The following is a 14,999-nucleotide window of genomic DNA, read 5'->3' on the forward strand; positions in this document are numbered from 1 at the left end:
TTTAGTAAGCATTGTAAGGCAAAAACAATACCCAGTTGTAGATGTGACTGGAGATAGAAGCAAGATCCGATGCTGTAAAGAGCAATATTGCTTAGGAACCTGGATGCCAGGTCCATGAATCAAGGCAAATTGGAAGTGGTCAAACAAGAGATGGCAAGGGTGAACGTCAACATTCTAGGAATCAGCAAACTAAAATGGACTGGAATGGGGGAATTTAACTCAGATGACCATTACATCTACTACTGCGGGCAGGAATCCCTCAGAAGAAATGGAGTAGCCATCATGGTCAACAAAAGAGTCCGAAATGCAGTGCTTGGATGCAGTCTCAAAAATGACAGAATGATCTCTGTTCGTCTCCAAGGCAAACCATTCAATATCACAGTTATCCAAGTCTATACCCCAACCAGTAACGCTGAAGAAACTGAAGTTGAACGGTTTTATGAAGACCTACAAGATCTTTTAGAACTAACACCCAAAAAAGATGTCCTTTTCATTATAGGGGACTGGAATGCAAAAGTAGGAAGTCAAGAAACACCTGGAGTAACAGACAAATTTGGTCTTGGAATGCGGAATGAAGCAGGGCAAAGACTAATAGAGTTTTGCCAAGAAAATGCACTTGTCATAGCAAACACCCTCTTCCAACAACACAAGAGAAGACTCTATACATGGACATCATCAGATGGTCAACACCGAAATTAGATTGATTATATTCTTTGCAGCCAAAGATGGAGAAGTTCTATACAGTCAACAAAAACAAGACCGGGAGCTGACTGTGGCTCAGATCATGAACTCCTTATTGCCAAATTCAGACTTAAATTGAAGAAAGTAGGGAAAACCGCTAGACCATTCAGGTAAGACCTAAATCAAATCCCTTATGATTATACAGTGGAAGTGAGAAATAGATTTAAGGGCCTAGATCTGATAGATAGAGTGCTTGATGAACTATGGAATGAGGTTCGTGACACTGTACAGGAGACAGGGATCAAGACCATCCCCATGGGAAAGAAATGCAAAAAAGCAAAATGGCTGTCTGGGGAGGCCTTACAAATAGCTGTGAAAAGAGCTGTGAAAAGAGGCGAAAAGCAAAGGAGAAAAGGAAAGATACAGCATCTGAATGCAGAGTTCCAAAGAATAGCAAGAAGAGATAAGAAAGCCTTCTTCAGGGATCAATGCAAAGAAATAGAGGAAAACAACAGAAAGGGAAAGACTAGAGATCTCTTCAAGAAAATTAGAGATACCAAGGGAACATTTCATGCAAAGATGGGCTCGATAAAGGACAGAAATGGTCTGGACCTAACAGAAGCAGAAGATATTAAGAAGAGGTGGCAAGAATACATGGAAGAACTGTACAAAAAAGATCTTCATGACCCAGATAATGATGATGATGTGATCACTAATCTAGAGCCAGACATCCTGGAATGTGAAGTCAAGTGGGCCTTATAAAGCATCACTATGAACAAAGCTAGTAGAGGTGATGGAATTCCAACTGAGCTCTTTCAAATCCTGAAAGATGATGCTGTGAAAGTGCTGCACTCAATATGCCAGCAAATTTGGAAAACTCAGCAGTGGCCACAGGACTGGCAAAGGTCAGTTTTCATTCCAATTCCAAAGAAAGGCAATGCAAAATAATGCTCAAACTACTGCACAATTGCACTCATCTCACATGCTAGTAAAGTAATGCTCAAAATTCTCCAAGCCAGGCTTCAGCAATACGTGAACCATGAATTCCCTGATGTTCAAGCTAGTTTTAGAAAAGGCAGAGGAACCAGAGATAAAATTGTCAGCATTCGCTGGATCATGGAAAAAGCAAGAGAGTTCCAGAAAAACATCTATTTCTGCTTTATTGACTATGCCAAAGCCTCTGACTGTGTGGCTCACAATAAACTGTGGAAAATTCTGAAAGAGATGGGAATACCAGACCACCTAACCTGCCTCTTGAGAGGTATGTATGCAGGTCAGGAAGCAAGAGTTAGAACTGGACATGGAACAACAGACTGGTTCCAAATAGGAAAAGGAGTACGTCAAGGCTGTATATTGTCACCCTGCTTATTTAACTTATATGCAGAGTACATCATGAGAACCGCTGGACTGGAAGAAACACAAGCTGGAATCAAGATTGCCGGGAGAAATATCAATAACCTCAGATAAGCAGATGACACCACCCTTATGGCAGAAAGTGAAGAGGAGCTAAAAAGTCTCTTGATGAAAGTGAAAGAGGAGAGTGAAAAAGTTGGCTTAAAGCTCAACATTCAGAAAACGAAGATCATGGCATCCAGTCCCATCACTTCATGGGAAACAGATGGGGAAACAGTAGAAACAGTGTCAGACTTTATTTTGGGGGGCTCCAAAATCACTGCAGATGGTGATTGCAGCCATGAAATTAAAAGACGCTTACTCCTTGGAAGAAAAGTTATGACCAACCTAGATAGCATATTCAAAAGCAGAGACATTACTTTGCCGACTAAGGTCTGTCTAGTCAAGGCTATGGTTTCTCCAGTGGTCATGTATGGATGTGAGAGTTGGACTGTGAAGAAGCCTGAGCGCCGAAGAATTGATGCTTTTGAACTGTGGTGTTGGAGAAGACTCTTGAGAGTTCCTTGGACTGCAAGGAGATCCAACCAGTCCATTCTGAAGGAGATCAGCCCTGGGATTTCTTTGGAAGGAATGATGCTAAAGCTGAAGCTCCAGTACTTTGGCCACCTCATGTGAAGAGTTGACTCATTGGAAAAGACTCTGATGCTGGGAAAGATTGGGGGCAGGAGGAGAAGGGGACGACCCAGGATTAGATGGCTGGATGGCATCACGGACTCGATGGACGTGCGTCTGAGTGAACTCCGCGAGACGGTGATGGACAGGGAGGCCTGGTGTACTGCGATTCATGGAGTCACAAAGGGTCGGACACGACTGAGCGACTGAACTGAACTGAACTGTTATTTTAAAGTCTATACCTAATAACCTTGTAGACTATTTCTTTCATCTGTTATATATTATAGGTTTTGTTCTTGCTATTTTATCTTCTTTAATGCCTGATCATTTTTCATTTTGTATTGAATCTTTTATATAGAAATTGTTTATAGAAATAATTTGAGAACTAAGATGATGTTATCTTTCTCCAGAGAGGATGTGTCATTGTATCTGCCAAGTTCTAATGGGCATTAACACTCTGGGATCATCTTTATACAAATCCAGAAGCAGCTTATTGGTTCACCTTTACTCCTAGGGTGCAGCCTACTGAGCTTCCTACCCTAAGATAAGGAATTTTCATGCCCTTGGTCCCTGGACCAAAAGCCTGAGGATTGTCAAAGGTGATGCTCATCCCCTTATCCTCTCAGATCCTACTTGATAAGTCTTCATCAAACACCTTGATTTATTTAAGGATTTCTTTTAAAAGATTTTGAGAGGCTTTTGAAATTGTCCTTAAGGGGAAATGTTAACCACTCAGTTGCGTCCAACTCTTTGTGACCCCATGCCACCCCGTGGACTGTAGCCCACCAGACCCCTCTGTCCATGAAATTCTCCAGGCCAGAATACTGGAGTGGGTTGCCATTCCCATCTCTGGGGGATCTTCCCAATCCAGGGATCAAACCCAGGTCTTCCACATTGCAGGAAGATTCTTTATCATCTGAGCCACCAGGGAAGTCCCTCCTTACAGGAAAGATTGGTTCAGATTTCTTAGTTCACCATAACTAGATAGGAATCCCAGTACTGACCTTCTTCTAAGGTCTAGTTCAAATTTTATCTTATCTACAAAGCACTTTTCACTACCCTATCTTCTAGGCAAAATTAAATCCTATTTCATCACTGTACCCAGACCTACCATTTTAAACTAGAACTTAGAGAACTTCTATCTGGTTCCATGAACTTATTAGTGTCCTTTTAAGAGAAAAGATGATATATTTTTTGACCTCTTTGTTTTTGATAAAAAAAAATATTTGGACAATGTACTCAGTATTTTTTATTATTGCAACACCTTTGCACTAACTTTGTACTGTTTTAGCACTCTCTTAACACACTTGCCCTGAGAATCCAAATAAAATAATTTGAAGTGTAAAATTACTGTTGAAAATTGTGTTATTCTGCTTTTCAATATCAGTATTCCAAAACATCACCACCATATACAAAGCATCATGTGGTATTCTAAATTGGATATAATTATTCCACCATGATTTTGCTTCAAGACTATCACTGCTGTCTGCTAGATTATTGGATATTCAGCTTTCATCAACAAAGTGAAAACTCATTCAGTAAATCCTGGGGAATATAAAGGGAAATCTTTCAAAATAAGGAAAAGCACAGCTTTGCTTCAGATATATGAGACAATCTTATGCAGTGGTAAAACCTGAAACAACTCTAGAAACTATTAATTGGGGAAATAAAGAGATCATGCTCTTGTCCTCAGGCTTTCAAATTACCTGTGTTCTCTTCCATCTTATATATATATATATAGATAGATATAGATATATTCTTTTCTTTCTTTCTATTGTAAATCTGAGATATTATGCCTTTTTAACTTGAATCCTTCCCAATTCACTTTATCCTGGGGCTCTGTTCTTCTTCAATTCTTGTCAGCCTAAGTTCAGGATGTGCTTTCACACATGTTCCTTGGTTGTACCTGTTAATGCTCACCATCTACTCTGAACAGAAATAAATCTTATATGGAGAGAGACAGAGAAGAGTCTTTATTTGAATGATCTAGGGTAGATACCTAGTGACCTCTGAGCTGTTGGGGGGAGAAGTTGCTAAGACCAGGCAATTCTAATGGCAAAATATCACCGTCCATTGAACTGTATGGTCTAACAGAGGGTGAATACTGAACTCAGATAGGTCTATGTCTCTGATATCCTGCATGGATGAAAGTCTTGAAAAACTTCAGTTCTCCATAGGCACTGCTAGTATAGCTTTCCATGTTCCTCTCTCACTTCTGATATTTGACTTCAAAAGACTACACCTCTAAGAGCCATTTTGTGCCACTAATTCCTGCCCAGTTGTGTATGACTGCTGCAGGTATGAAAAAGAAAGCAGCTGTGTGTGATCATGTGTGTGCATGGTGCATGATAGTGTGTACATGCGAGCTGTGTCTGTGCTATCTGTGAAGTGTGTGGGGGGAGAAGGGGTTCTGAACGCTAACATAAGACATAAAACCAGAGTTACAGCCTTAGAAGACAGAGATAAGAATTTAAGAATATAGGAAGAAGTAAATAAAAGTGCACTTTAAAAATCCCACGAAATAAGACTTCCAATTTAAAAACTGTTTCTAATTACCAGTGCCTGACATAGTCTTATCCAGCTTTTCACCAGGGCACATTTAAAAACAAGAAAAAGGTGAAAAATAACAATAACACCAGCAATCAAATGCTGGAATGTGAGTGGGAACTTCATTTACCAGATGGAGCTGGATTGTGAAAATACTTGTAAAGGCTTCAGCTTATGACTCTGCTCGGGTTTGTCTCATGAAATAGACATTGTATGAGAAAAAGATAGACACTTTGTACCTCTCCTGCTATATTATCTTGAACTCAGAGATCATGGGTCTATGCCAAGCTGAGATTCTGGACAGTTCCCATTCTCATGTCCTAGTGACATGTCCAGCTTTCCAGGTTCACTTTTGCACTAACTAGATTCAAGCCTGTCTGTTGTTCTGGATCCATCACTTTCAGCTGTATAACTTAGACACAGCTTTTGTAAGTCACTTAATATTTTGAACATAATGTCTAATTGGTGTTGAGATACTTAAGTAGATAACTGATAAATGTTAGCTCATTTTACCTTTAAGAAGAAAAGACAAAGATTCTATTATATAAAGATGGCATAGTTGTACAATTTCATACCAGTAGTGGCCCGAATCAACAATCCTACTTGCGGATTATTGCCAAAAAGAAGCACAGAGAAATTATTCTAGAATGAAAGTACTTATTTTTGGAAACCACTCTATTACTTTTAATTGGTATATAAATAACAACCCCATACAACGAATTACCTCATTTAGTTATTTTGGTGCATATTCACTAACAGTATATCTTAGAAGGTACACCAGGAAATGACACAACTGAAAACTTAGCATTTTATGAATATTTTTTGAATATTTTACTTTTGTCCAGGCAAATACGATTTTACCTGCCCTAAAATTCTTCAGATATAATTATGCCTGCAGTACAATATAGAGTATATCTTGGGTGCCTTTATTGCCCATTTGTGCAGACACAGAAACTAATTCAAAACAATTTTCTGAGCAGAATTCTGGCCCCCTGGTAAGACTATATCCAAGCAGAAATAACATGCCTATATTCCCCATTAAGTATCTTGGGTTTTTTTCAAAGACAGGTAACTTTACTCCTAACGTATAGCTGGGTCAGCATACAATTGGCAAAATCATGGAGTCATTCCTAGGCATCTTCCATGGAGCATAATCTGGAACTCAGTTCTGTATAAATTAGCTTTATGTGCATTTGTGCTCAATCGCTTCAGTCATGTCCAACTCTTTGTGACCCCGTGGACCACAGCCTGCCAGGCTCCCCTGTCCGTGGGATTCTTCAGGCAAGAATGCTGGAGTAGGTTGCCATGACCTCCTCCAGGGGATCTTCTTAGCCCAGAGATTGAACTCACATCTCCTGCATTGCAGGCAGATTCTATACCTTGAACATGTAGTTGAGAGAGAGAGGATCCAGGGACATATTTCAGAACATTCAGCCCAAACATGATATCCTATATTCTAAAATGTGCAAGTCAGATCAGCTGCCTGTGTAGCCAGGCTGTGCCCATTTCATCCTATCCGTCCCAATCGTGAGGAATTATTTGCATGTGTCATATGGTAGGATAATGCTATCAGTAAAAATGGAAAGCACTTAAGATATAACCGTAGAGAATAGGGCCGTGCTGAGTGAAACTTGTTCTCTAGGATATTATTCATATGTCACAGTCGTTCTCTTTGTGAGAGCACATAAAAGCACTGTTCACTGACTCTCCATCAGCCTTTCTCAACTCTTTTCCCTCGGCCGGTTTTCCAGGTTCAGAGAAGGCCACCCTCGCCTCTCTTGCAGCTTCCAGTGGCCATGACTACCCAATTCTGGCCAGTGTGACATAATTGGAAGTTCGGGGGGAGGACTTCAGGAAATACCTTCCCTTATCCCAGTGAAATCTGAGAGACATGAAAGGAGACTGCTTTCTTGCCCTACATTTCCTTCCATACTTTCTCTCTTTGGTCCTTGTCACCAAGAAAAGACAAGCTAAAAGATCAAAGACAATATACTGAGGATTGGAGAAAATGAAGGATGAAAAGAATTTGGGTTCTTAATGATATTGAAAGGTCGTCAAATAAACCTTAAGATGCTTCTCTCCAGATTTCTTATTAAGTGAGATAATCAAATATCTTTATTATGAAGTCATTATTACTTGGATGTTTTTTTATTGACTTCTGATAGTAACAGATACAGGACTCAAAAAGAAACTTTCATTAAGCCTCATATCAAGAATCTGGAATTCTCCTAAGGATTCAAGTTTGTTTTCTTTCTCTCCCAGATATCATGAACATAGGAATGAACAATGTTTTCTTTTTCATGCCAGCTTCTATGAAAGTTAAAACCAAACTTTAGTTCTATTTGTGTAAAGGGTAATATTATGCATTTTATTGTGTCTTAGTTTATTTGTTGATCTTATTTTGACTTAATTTTGTTTCCTTTTGGCATAAACTGTGTTTCTCTCATTTTTTATATTCAAAGAAATTCCTATTTCAAGTTTCATCATGGAACAGGACTGATCAGCTAGATGTGAATAGGTATGTCTTATCCTAGGATCCCAAGAACGCAAAGCCTGAAGCAAGGATGAAGCAAGAATGCTTTTTGGAGAGTTGTAAAGTCAGGGGGTCAAGGATGAGAATAAGAAGAAGTGAGGCATGCAAGATGTCACATGATATTTCCGTGATACACAGCTTGATGCAAGAAAGTTGCATCTGTTCAGTGCATAAAACTCCCCCATGGGGGCCAAGTAGAAAGCCCAGCTTTTCCAGAGCAAAAGACTGATCAGGCCTAAGGGCACAACCACTCGACCAGAGTCCACTCAGACCACTGGTGGCCAAGGTGAATCAAACAACCAAGAGTCACAGAGGGGTCTAACATTGAGAGAATCTGAGAAGGTACAGAAAATGAGCATCCTACACAGAAAGTGATGTGTGCAATGTCTTAGTCACTTCCTTAAGAGGAAACTACTTACCCTCCACAGAATTTGACCTTTCTGTGGATTCAAAGGCAAACAGAGTGGTGTTGAACAGTGCAGAAAGAGAGAATGAATCTGAGCCAGTGGATACCCTCATGGAACAGAGCTGCTACCTGCTCTCCATCACCACTGGGCTCCTCTGGTAGCTCAGACAGTAAAGATTCTGTCTGTAATGCAGGAGACATGGATTCAATCCCTGGGTTGGGAAGATCCCCTGGAGGAGGGCATGGCAACCCACTGCAGTATTCTTGCCTGGAAAATCCCCACGGACAGAGGAGCCTGGTGGGCTACAGTCCGTGGGGTCGCACAGAGTCAGACACAACTGAGCAACTAAGCACTCCATCACCATTATCTCTAGAACTATTATATGAGAGATAAATTTCCATCTCATTTGAGCAGTTGTATAAATAAGTCTTTGGTCTCAATGACATCATTTCTTTTCTTTCTTTCATGATAGTTTAACTTATGTTATCTTGTAATATCAATACATGGGCTTCCCAGGTGGTACAGTGGTAAAGAATCTGCCTGCCAATGCAGAGATGCAAGAGACTTGAGTTCAATTCCTAGGTTGGAAAAATCTCCTGGAGGAGGAAATGGCAACCCACTCCAGTATTCTTGCCTGGAGAATCCAATGAATAGAGGAGCCTGGCAGACTACAGTCCATGGGGTTCCAAAGAGTTGGACACACGATGTCAATATATCCTTGAAAGAGTGCTTAATCCTTTTCAGGAATATACCTTGCATCATCTGTTTGCCTCTCCAGCTCTCTGCCCACATTTTGCGCTGCTTCTTCCTCACTGATAGAGTATATCAACTGACTTCCATGCTGTCTGACTTCCATTTAGAATTAGGCAATGGGCACAATAGCAAGAAAGAAGAGGTGAGTAGAGAATAATATCAGGGTATTTATTTCCTGATATTACAGAACTACTCTCCTCACCTCAGGCTGATTGTGTTGCTCTACTACAAGTCCTTGCTGCTCTCAAGACAGCCTTTTCTGGACAATTTTCTCCTTCTGGAATTCTAGTAACCACTCTCTCTCTTCATCGCCTCAGGTCTAGAGGCAGCTTCATGATTACTAACCTCTTCTCTATTTGTAGTTCTACCAAGATCACCCTTCTGTAATTGGATCCTGTGTAAATAAACCTTCTTGTAATTTTCTTAATTTTTTCTTGACACTTAAATACCTGTTGGAACTCTAATTAAAACAAACAAATGAAAAAAGACAGCGTGTGTTTATGCAACCTGCCAGATATCTCTGTCCCTATTTCTTCCCTGACCATTCCTGCACCCTCTTCTTTATCGGCCTTTGATGGGTATCAAGCTTTGTGCTTACTAGAAAGACCACTAGTTTATTAATAGAAACAGGATGGACTTCTCCTGCTTTCCTGACTCTTCTCTAATTTCATGTAAATTTTGTCTTCCTCCCGCCTTTATCTAAAGAGGGTCTACATTCAACATTATGCAAAGTTCTTCTCAGGTGGTTCAGTGGTAAAGGATCCACCTGTCAGGCAGGAGATGTGGGTTCGATCCTTGGGTCGGGAAGATGCCCAGAAGGAAATGGCAACCCACTCCAGTATTCTTGACTGGGAAATCCCACAGATAGAGGAGCCTAGTGGACTATAGTTAATGGGATCAAAAAAGAGTCGAACATGACTTAACAACAAGTGCAAAAATAATGTTAGTTGGCTTCTATTACATTTCTTCACAAAAGGTTTTTGGTTTTTAAATAATAAAAGCTGATGTAACAGATCTTAGTTTTTATTCTAGCTTCTATATGATCTTTAAAAGCCATTTAATCTTCCCAAGCCATAGTTTTACTCATTTGTCAAATAAAGTAATTGAACCAAAATATTTTCAATGTTGTTTCTGCTCAATATATATATAAACTTATTATTAATGAAATTCTGAGACATTTGAATGTATTTTACAGACCACTATCTTTCTATAGATTCTATAGAAATAAGATGCATATATGCATGCATGAGTAGCAATATAATTTTATTTATGAAGCAACATGCAGGTGTGCAAAATAATATCTCTCCACTCTTGAAGTCAGTTTTCCAACAAACTAAGTCCTTTAAAATATAGTTTTATACCCAGAGAAAAGTGCAGAAACCTAAGAGTAGTTGTCTCAAAGCCCCTTATATCATCCCATAAGAAGGGGGTGCATTCAAAGATTATTCCCAACCTTTAATTTTAACCAAATCATGCTTTTATGAGTTATCCATATATGGTCTGTTGTACAGTCCAACAGCAGATGGCGATTGCAGCCATGAAATTAAAAGACGCTTACTCCTTGGAAGGAAAGTTATGACCAACCTAGACAGCATATTCAAAAGCAGAGACATTACTTTGCCAACAAAGGTCCGTCTAGTCAAGGCTATGGTTTTTCCAGTAGTCATGTATGGATGTGAGAGTTGGACTGTGAAGAAGGCTGAGCACCGAAGAATTGATGCTTTTGAACTGTGGTGTTGGAGAAGACCCTTGAGAGTCCCTTGGACTGCAAGGAGATCAAACCAGTCAATTCTAAAGAAGATCAGTCCTGGGTGTTCATTGGAAAGACTGATGCTAAAGCTGAAACTTCAATACTTTGGCCACCTCATGCGAAAAGGTGACTCATTGGAAAAGACCCTGACGCTGGGAGGGATTGGGGGCAGGAGGAGAAGGGGACGACAGAGGATGAGATGGCTGGATGGCATCACCAACTCGATGGACATGAGTTTGAGTAAACTCCAGGAGTTGGTAATGGACAGGGAGGCCTGGCGTGCTGCAATTCATGGGGTCGCAAAGAGTTAGACACCACTGAGAAACTGAACTGAACTGAAGAGTCCAACAATCCCACAGAAAACACAAAAACTATCATAATGATTTCATGAACTAGAAAGCAAGCATAAAAGATTCAGAAATGGTTTTCCTTTTTTATTACTCAGCTAAACATAGTGAAGAGTAAATGACAATTGTCATTTTTCCACTCACCATAGCACATGCTGGGAAATAACTTGAGATTTAGATGATTACACATAATGGAAATTCCTTGTTTTGAAGTTATTAAACAATATACTAACAAATTGCTAGTCTCTCTAAACCCAACTGGACACAATGTGAATATCTGTGTTCTGGAATGTGAGGCCATCAGTTTATTTTTGTAACCTCAGCAGTCTAGAACAACACCTGACCCATGGTAGCATTTAGGAAACACTTGTCAAATTAACAAATGACTGGATAAAACAATGCTCCCCCACACCCTGTTTAGGCCATATGCAGCACATACTGATCTTTCTGCCTTAAAAAATTTCTGGAAGTTTAAGTTCTAAGTTTTATATAAATGAACATAAAATTAGTGATCTAATTTTCTAACATAAACACTTAATTGTCCCACAAAACGTATATCCAGATGCAAGCAAGTAATTGCATATGCAAAACAATAATTTGCAAGTAAAATGACTCACTTGCATGTGTGAGGACATATTTTACAGGTGCAATTTAGGTGCAAATTTCTGAAATTTTGAAACCAGACATTCAACCCATCTAACACATTTTTACTGCGATGTGAAGAATAAAATAGAAAAGCTGTTTTGGTTCTGAAAGTGCACTAACACCTAGACTGCTATATCAAGCAGCTTTAATGCCTTGGGGTATTTGGGCAAGGGGAATTAAAAATAATAACGGAGTTATTTCATTTGGGAATATAGTTCTTAACCCAGAAGTTTCTTTGGGTTTAAATTCCAAATAAGCTTTTTCACCAGCTTATACACACTTTACAGGGTTGCCTGCAGGCAAAACCAGAAAGGAGAGGAATTTGTCTCAGGAACCCATCTTTTGTTTCTCTGTTTTCTTCGTTGTTGTTGTTTTTTTTTTTTTTACCCAGAATCAAGGTCATTCCTCCATATCCAAAGTTTTCAGTAGTTAGCTGGTCTGATAAAGTGACTCAAAAACTGTAGCACCTCATATTTCACACCTTTCTGCCTGTTTACCAAGATCAAAATAAACTTGTTTATACATATTAAAGCAACGGTTTGCAAATTTTGGCATGAATAATAAGTATGAGGTGAGCTTATTAATAATAGAGATTCCATGTTCCAGCCACCAGAGATACTGATTCTGTAGGGCTGTGATTGGGCCCAAGAACAGGCATTTTTAATAAGCAGTCTAGGTAATCTTGATGTAGATTGTATTTTGAAAAACATTACCTTCAAACTTTGGTCTTTATTTTCCAGAGTGACACTTAATTTAAAATTATGAGTTACTGAAAGTCGGTATTCAATGATAGATTTTAACATGAAAATTGAAAGGGCCTAACACTTTAACACCTCCCAGCTGGTGCTAGTGGTAAGGAACCCAACTGTCAATGCAGGAGACACGGAAGACAGGTTTGACAGAATCCCTGGGTCCAGAAGATTCCCTGGAGGATGGCATGGCAACCCACTCCAGTATTCTTGCCTGGAGAATCCCATATACACAGGAGCCTGGTGGGTTACAGGTTATAGGGTTGCAAAGAGTCAGACACAACCGAGGAGACTTGGAACAGCATAGCAAAAGGAACTCTAATTATAAAGCCAGTTGAACTTTGCTTCGAAAAATATGCTCCTCTACTTGTGAAATATATGGCAATTGGCAAGTTCCTAAGCTTCTCTGAGACTCAGTTTCCTCACATATAGATTTAATTAAGATGGTGACTGCAGCCATGAAATTAAAAGACGCTTACTCCTTGGAAGGAAAGTTATGACCAACCTAGACAGCATATTCAAAAGCAGAGACATTACTTTGCCAACAAAGGTCCGTCTAGTCAAGGCTATGGTTTTTCCAATAGTCATGTATGGATGTGAGGGTTGGACTATAAAGAAAGCTGAGCACTTTGATGAAGAATTGATGCTTTTGAACTGTGGTGTTGGAGAAGACTCTTGAGAGTCCCTTGGACTGCAAGGAGATCCAACCAGTCCATCCTAAAGGAAATCAGTCTTGGGTGTTCTTTGGAAGGAATGATGCTAAAGCTGAAACTCCAGTACTTTGGCCACCTCATGAGAAGAGCTGACTCATTGGAAAAGACTCTGATGCTGGGGGGCATTGGGGGCAGGAGGAGAAGGGGACGACAGAGGATGAGATGGCTGGATGGCATCACCGACTCAATGGATGTGAGTATGGGTGAACTCCGGGAGTTGGTGATGGACAGGGAGGCCTGGCATGCTGCGATTCATGGGGTCGCAATGAGCTGGACACGACTGAGCGACTGAACTGAACTGAAGCCTTTCCTGGCAGGCTCCTAAGGACTGGATGGCAGCAGAGAAAGGAATCCAGGTAGCTGAGATGCCTGTAGAAGCAGAACTCCTTCCCAGGAGGAATAGAGGAGCAGTTGAATATGTCCTGGCAGTCTGGGAATGAACTTGAACCCAAAGGTTTTGCAAGAAGGAATGAGAGAAGTCCAACTAGTAAACAGTAAAGACCAAACTCTCAGCACCAGATCTGTATAAAGACATTTCAGCAGATGTCAGCACTGGTAAATGAAGAGCCCAGGAATTTGTTCCAACTCCTAACACACAGAATCTGGAGGAAAAAATAACCCCAATTTGATTAATATTAAGTGGGTATGATTTAGTGAACTGGAGGTTCAAAAATGAGATTAAATTTGATTATAGAAAAATCAAGAAAGTTCCCGTTTATTATACACCTGAGGTTGGGAGCTAAGCTGTTCCCCCTTCATGTGCAATGGACCAAGCAAGATGCTTTGCAGAGAGTATATGTTCAAGAAGTGTTGGTTTGCTTTGCTAGTCACCAGTGGCAAGTAGTTCAAGAAGTAAAAGCAAAAGAAGAGTAAGAGATCAAGCTAGTCTTTGGGTGCCCTGACATGGTAACATCGGAAAAGTTATGTCTCAAAGAAAAAGTAAAATTAGCATTTTATTGTGTTGGCTACTATAAATTTTTGTAAAACATGGTCCCTGCCCTCTGAAAATGAATAAGGAAGGCATATAATCTCAGACCTCCTGGAAGCTAGCTCTTAATCAAGGCAGATTTCAATGGCAAATGAAAACCTGGAGGAGCCACTTTGTTAAAACTGGAGAAAGATGGGCTTTAAGCAGTAGTTTAAAGACAATTAAATTAGTTTATCTAAAGTAATCGTCCACCCACAAATGGAGCAAAATAACAGAGCAAAGCCACTGTTTCTGTTCCTCTCCCAAACAGGTCAAATGAATTAAAGAAGATTTCAGATGAGTCGTCCCTGTCCTGTTGATTGGCATCTATTGAGCCTCCATTCATGCCTGGCACTGAGCTAGAAACTTGGTACACATTTTTATTCTTTCACAAAGTGAAAGTGCTCATCGCTCAGTCATGTCCAACTCTGTGATGCCATGGACTGTAGCTGCAAGGCTCCTCTGTCCATGGAATTCTTCAAACAAGGATACTGGAGTGGGTTGTCATTCTCTTTTCCAGAGGATCTTCCTAATCCAGGGATCAAACTCCAGTCTCCCACTTTGCAGGCAAATTCTTCACCATCTGAGTCACTCGGGAAGACCATTCTTCCACAAGGCTACTGTCATGCCCATTATATGCCAGGAATATAAGGGACCAAGGACAAGAGAAGTTAAGGGCTTGCCCAGTGTCACAAAGTAAACTAGGATCCACCCAGGTGTATCTGAATCCAGAGCCAGCTATGTTCTATCATCTCTGGCCCACAGTTTTCCAGAAAATCAGTAAGCCTAAATATAATAATTTTACCTGCCTACTTCTTTTTACCTGCCTACTTTACCTTTCTTCCCCCTCTCTCCCAAAATACTTTTGCCACCATTTTCCAC

Source organism: Oryx dammah, unplaced genomic scaffold (genome assembly GCF_014754425.2).
Source record: "Oryx dammah isolate SB20612 unplaced genomic scaffold, SCBI_Odam_1.1 HiC_scaffold_1, whole genome shotgun sequence".
Taxonomy (NCBI): domain Eukaryota; kingdom Metazoa; phylum Chordata; class Mammalia; order Artiodactyla; family Bovidae; genus Oryx; species Oryx dammah.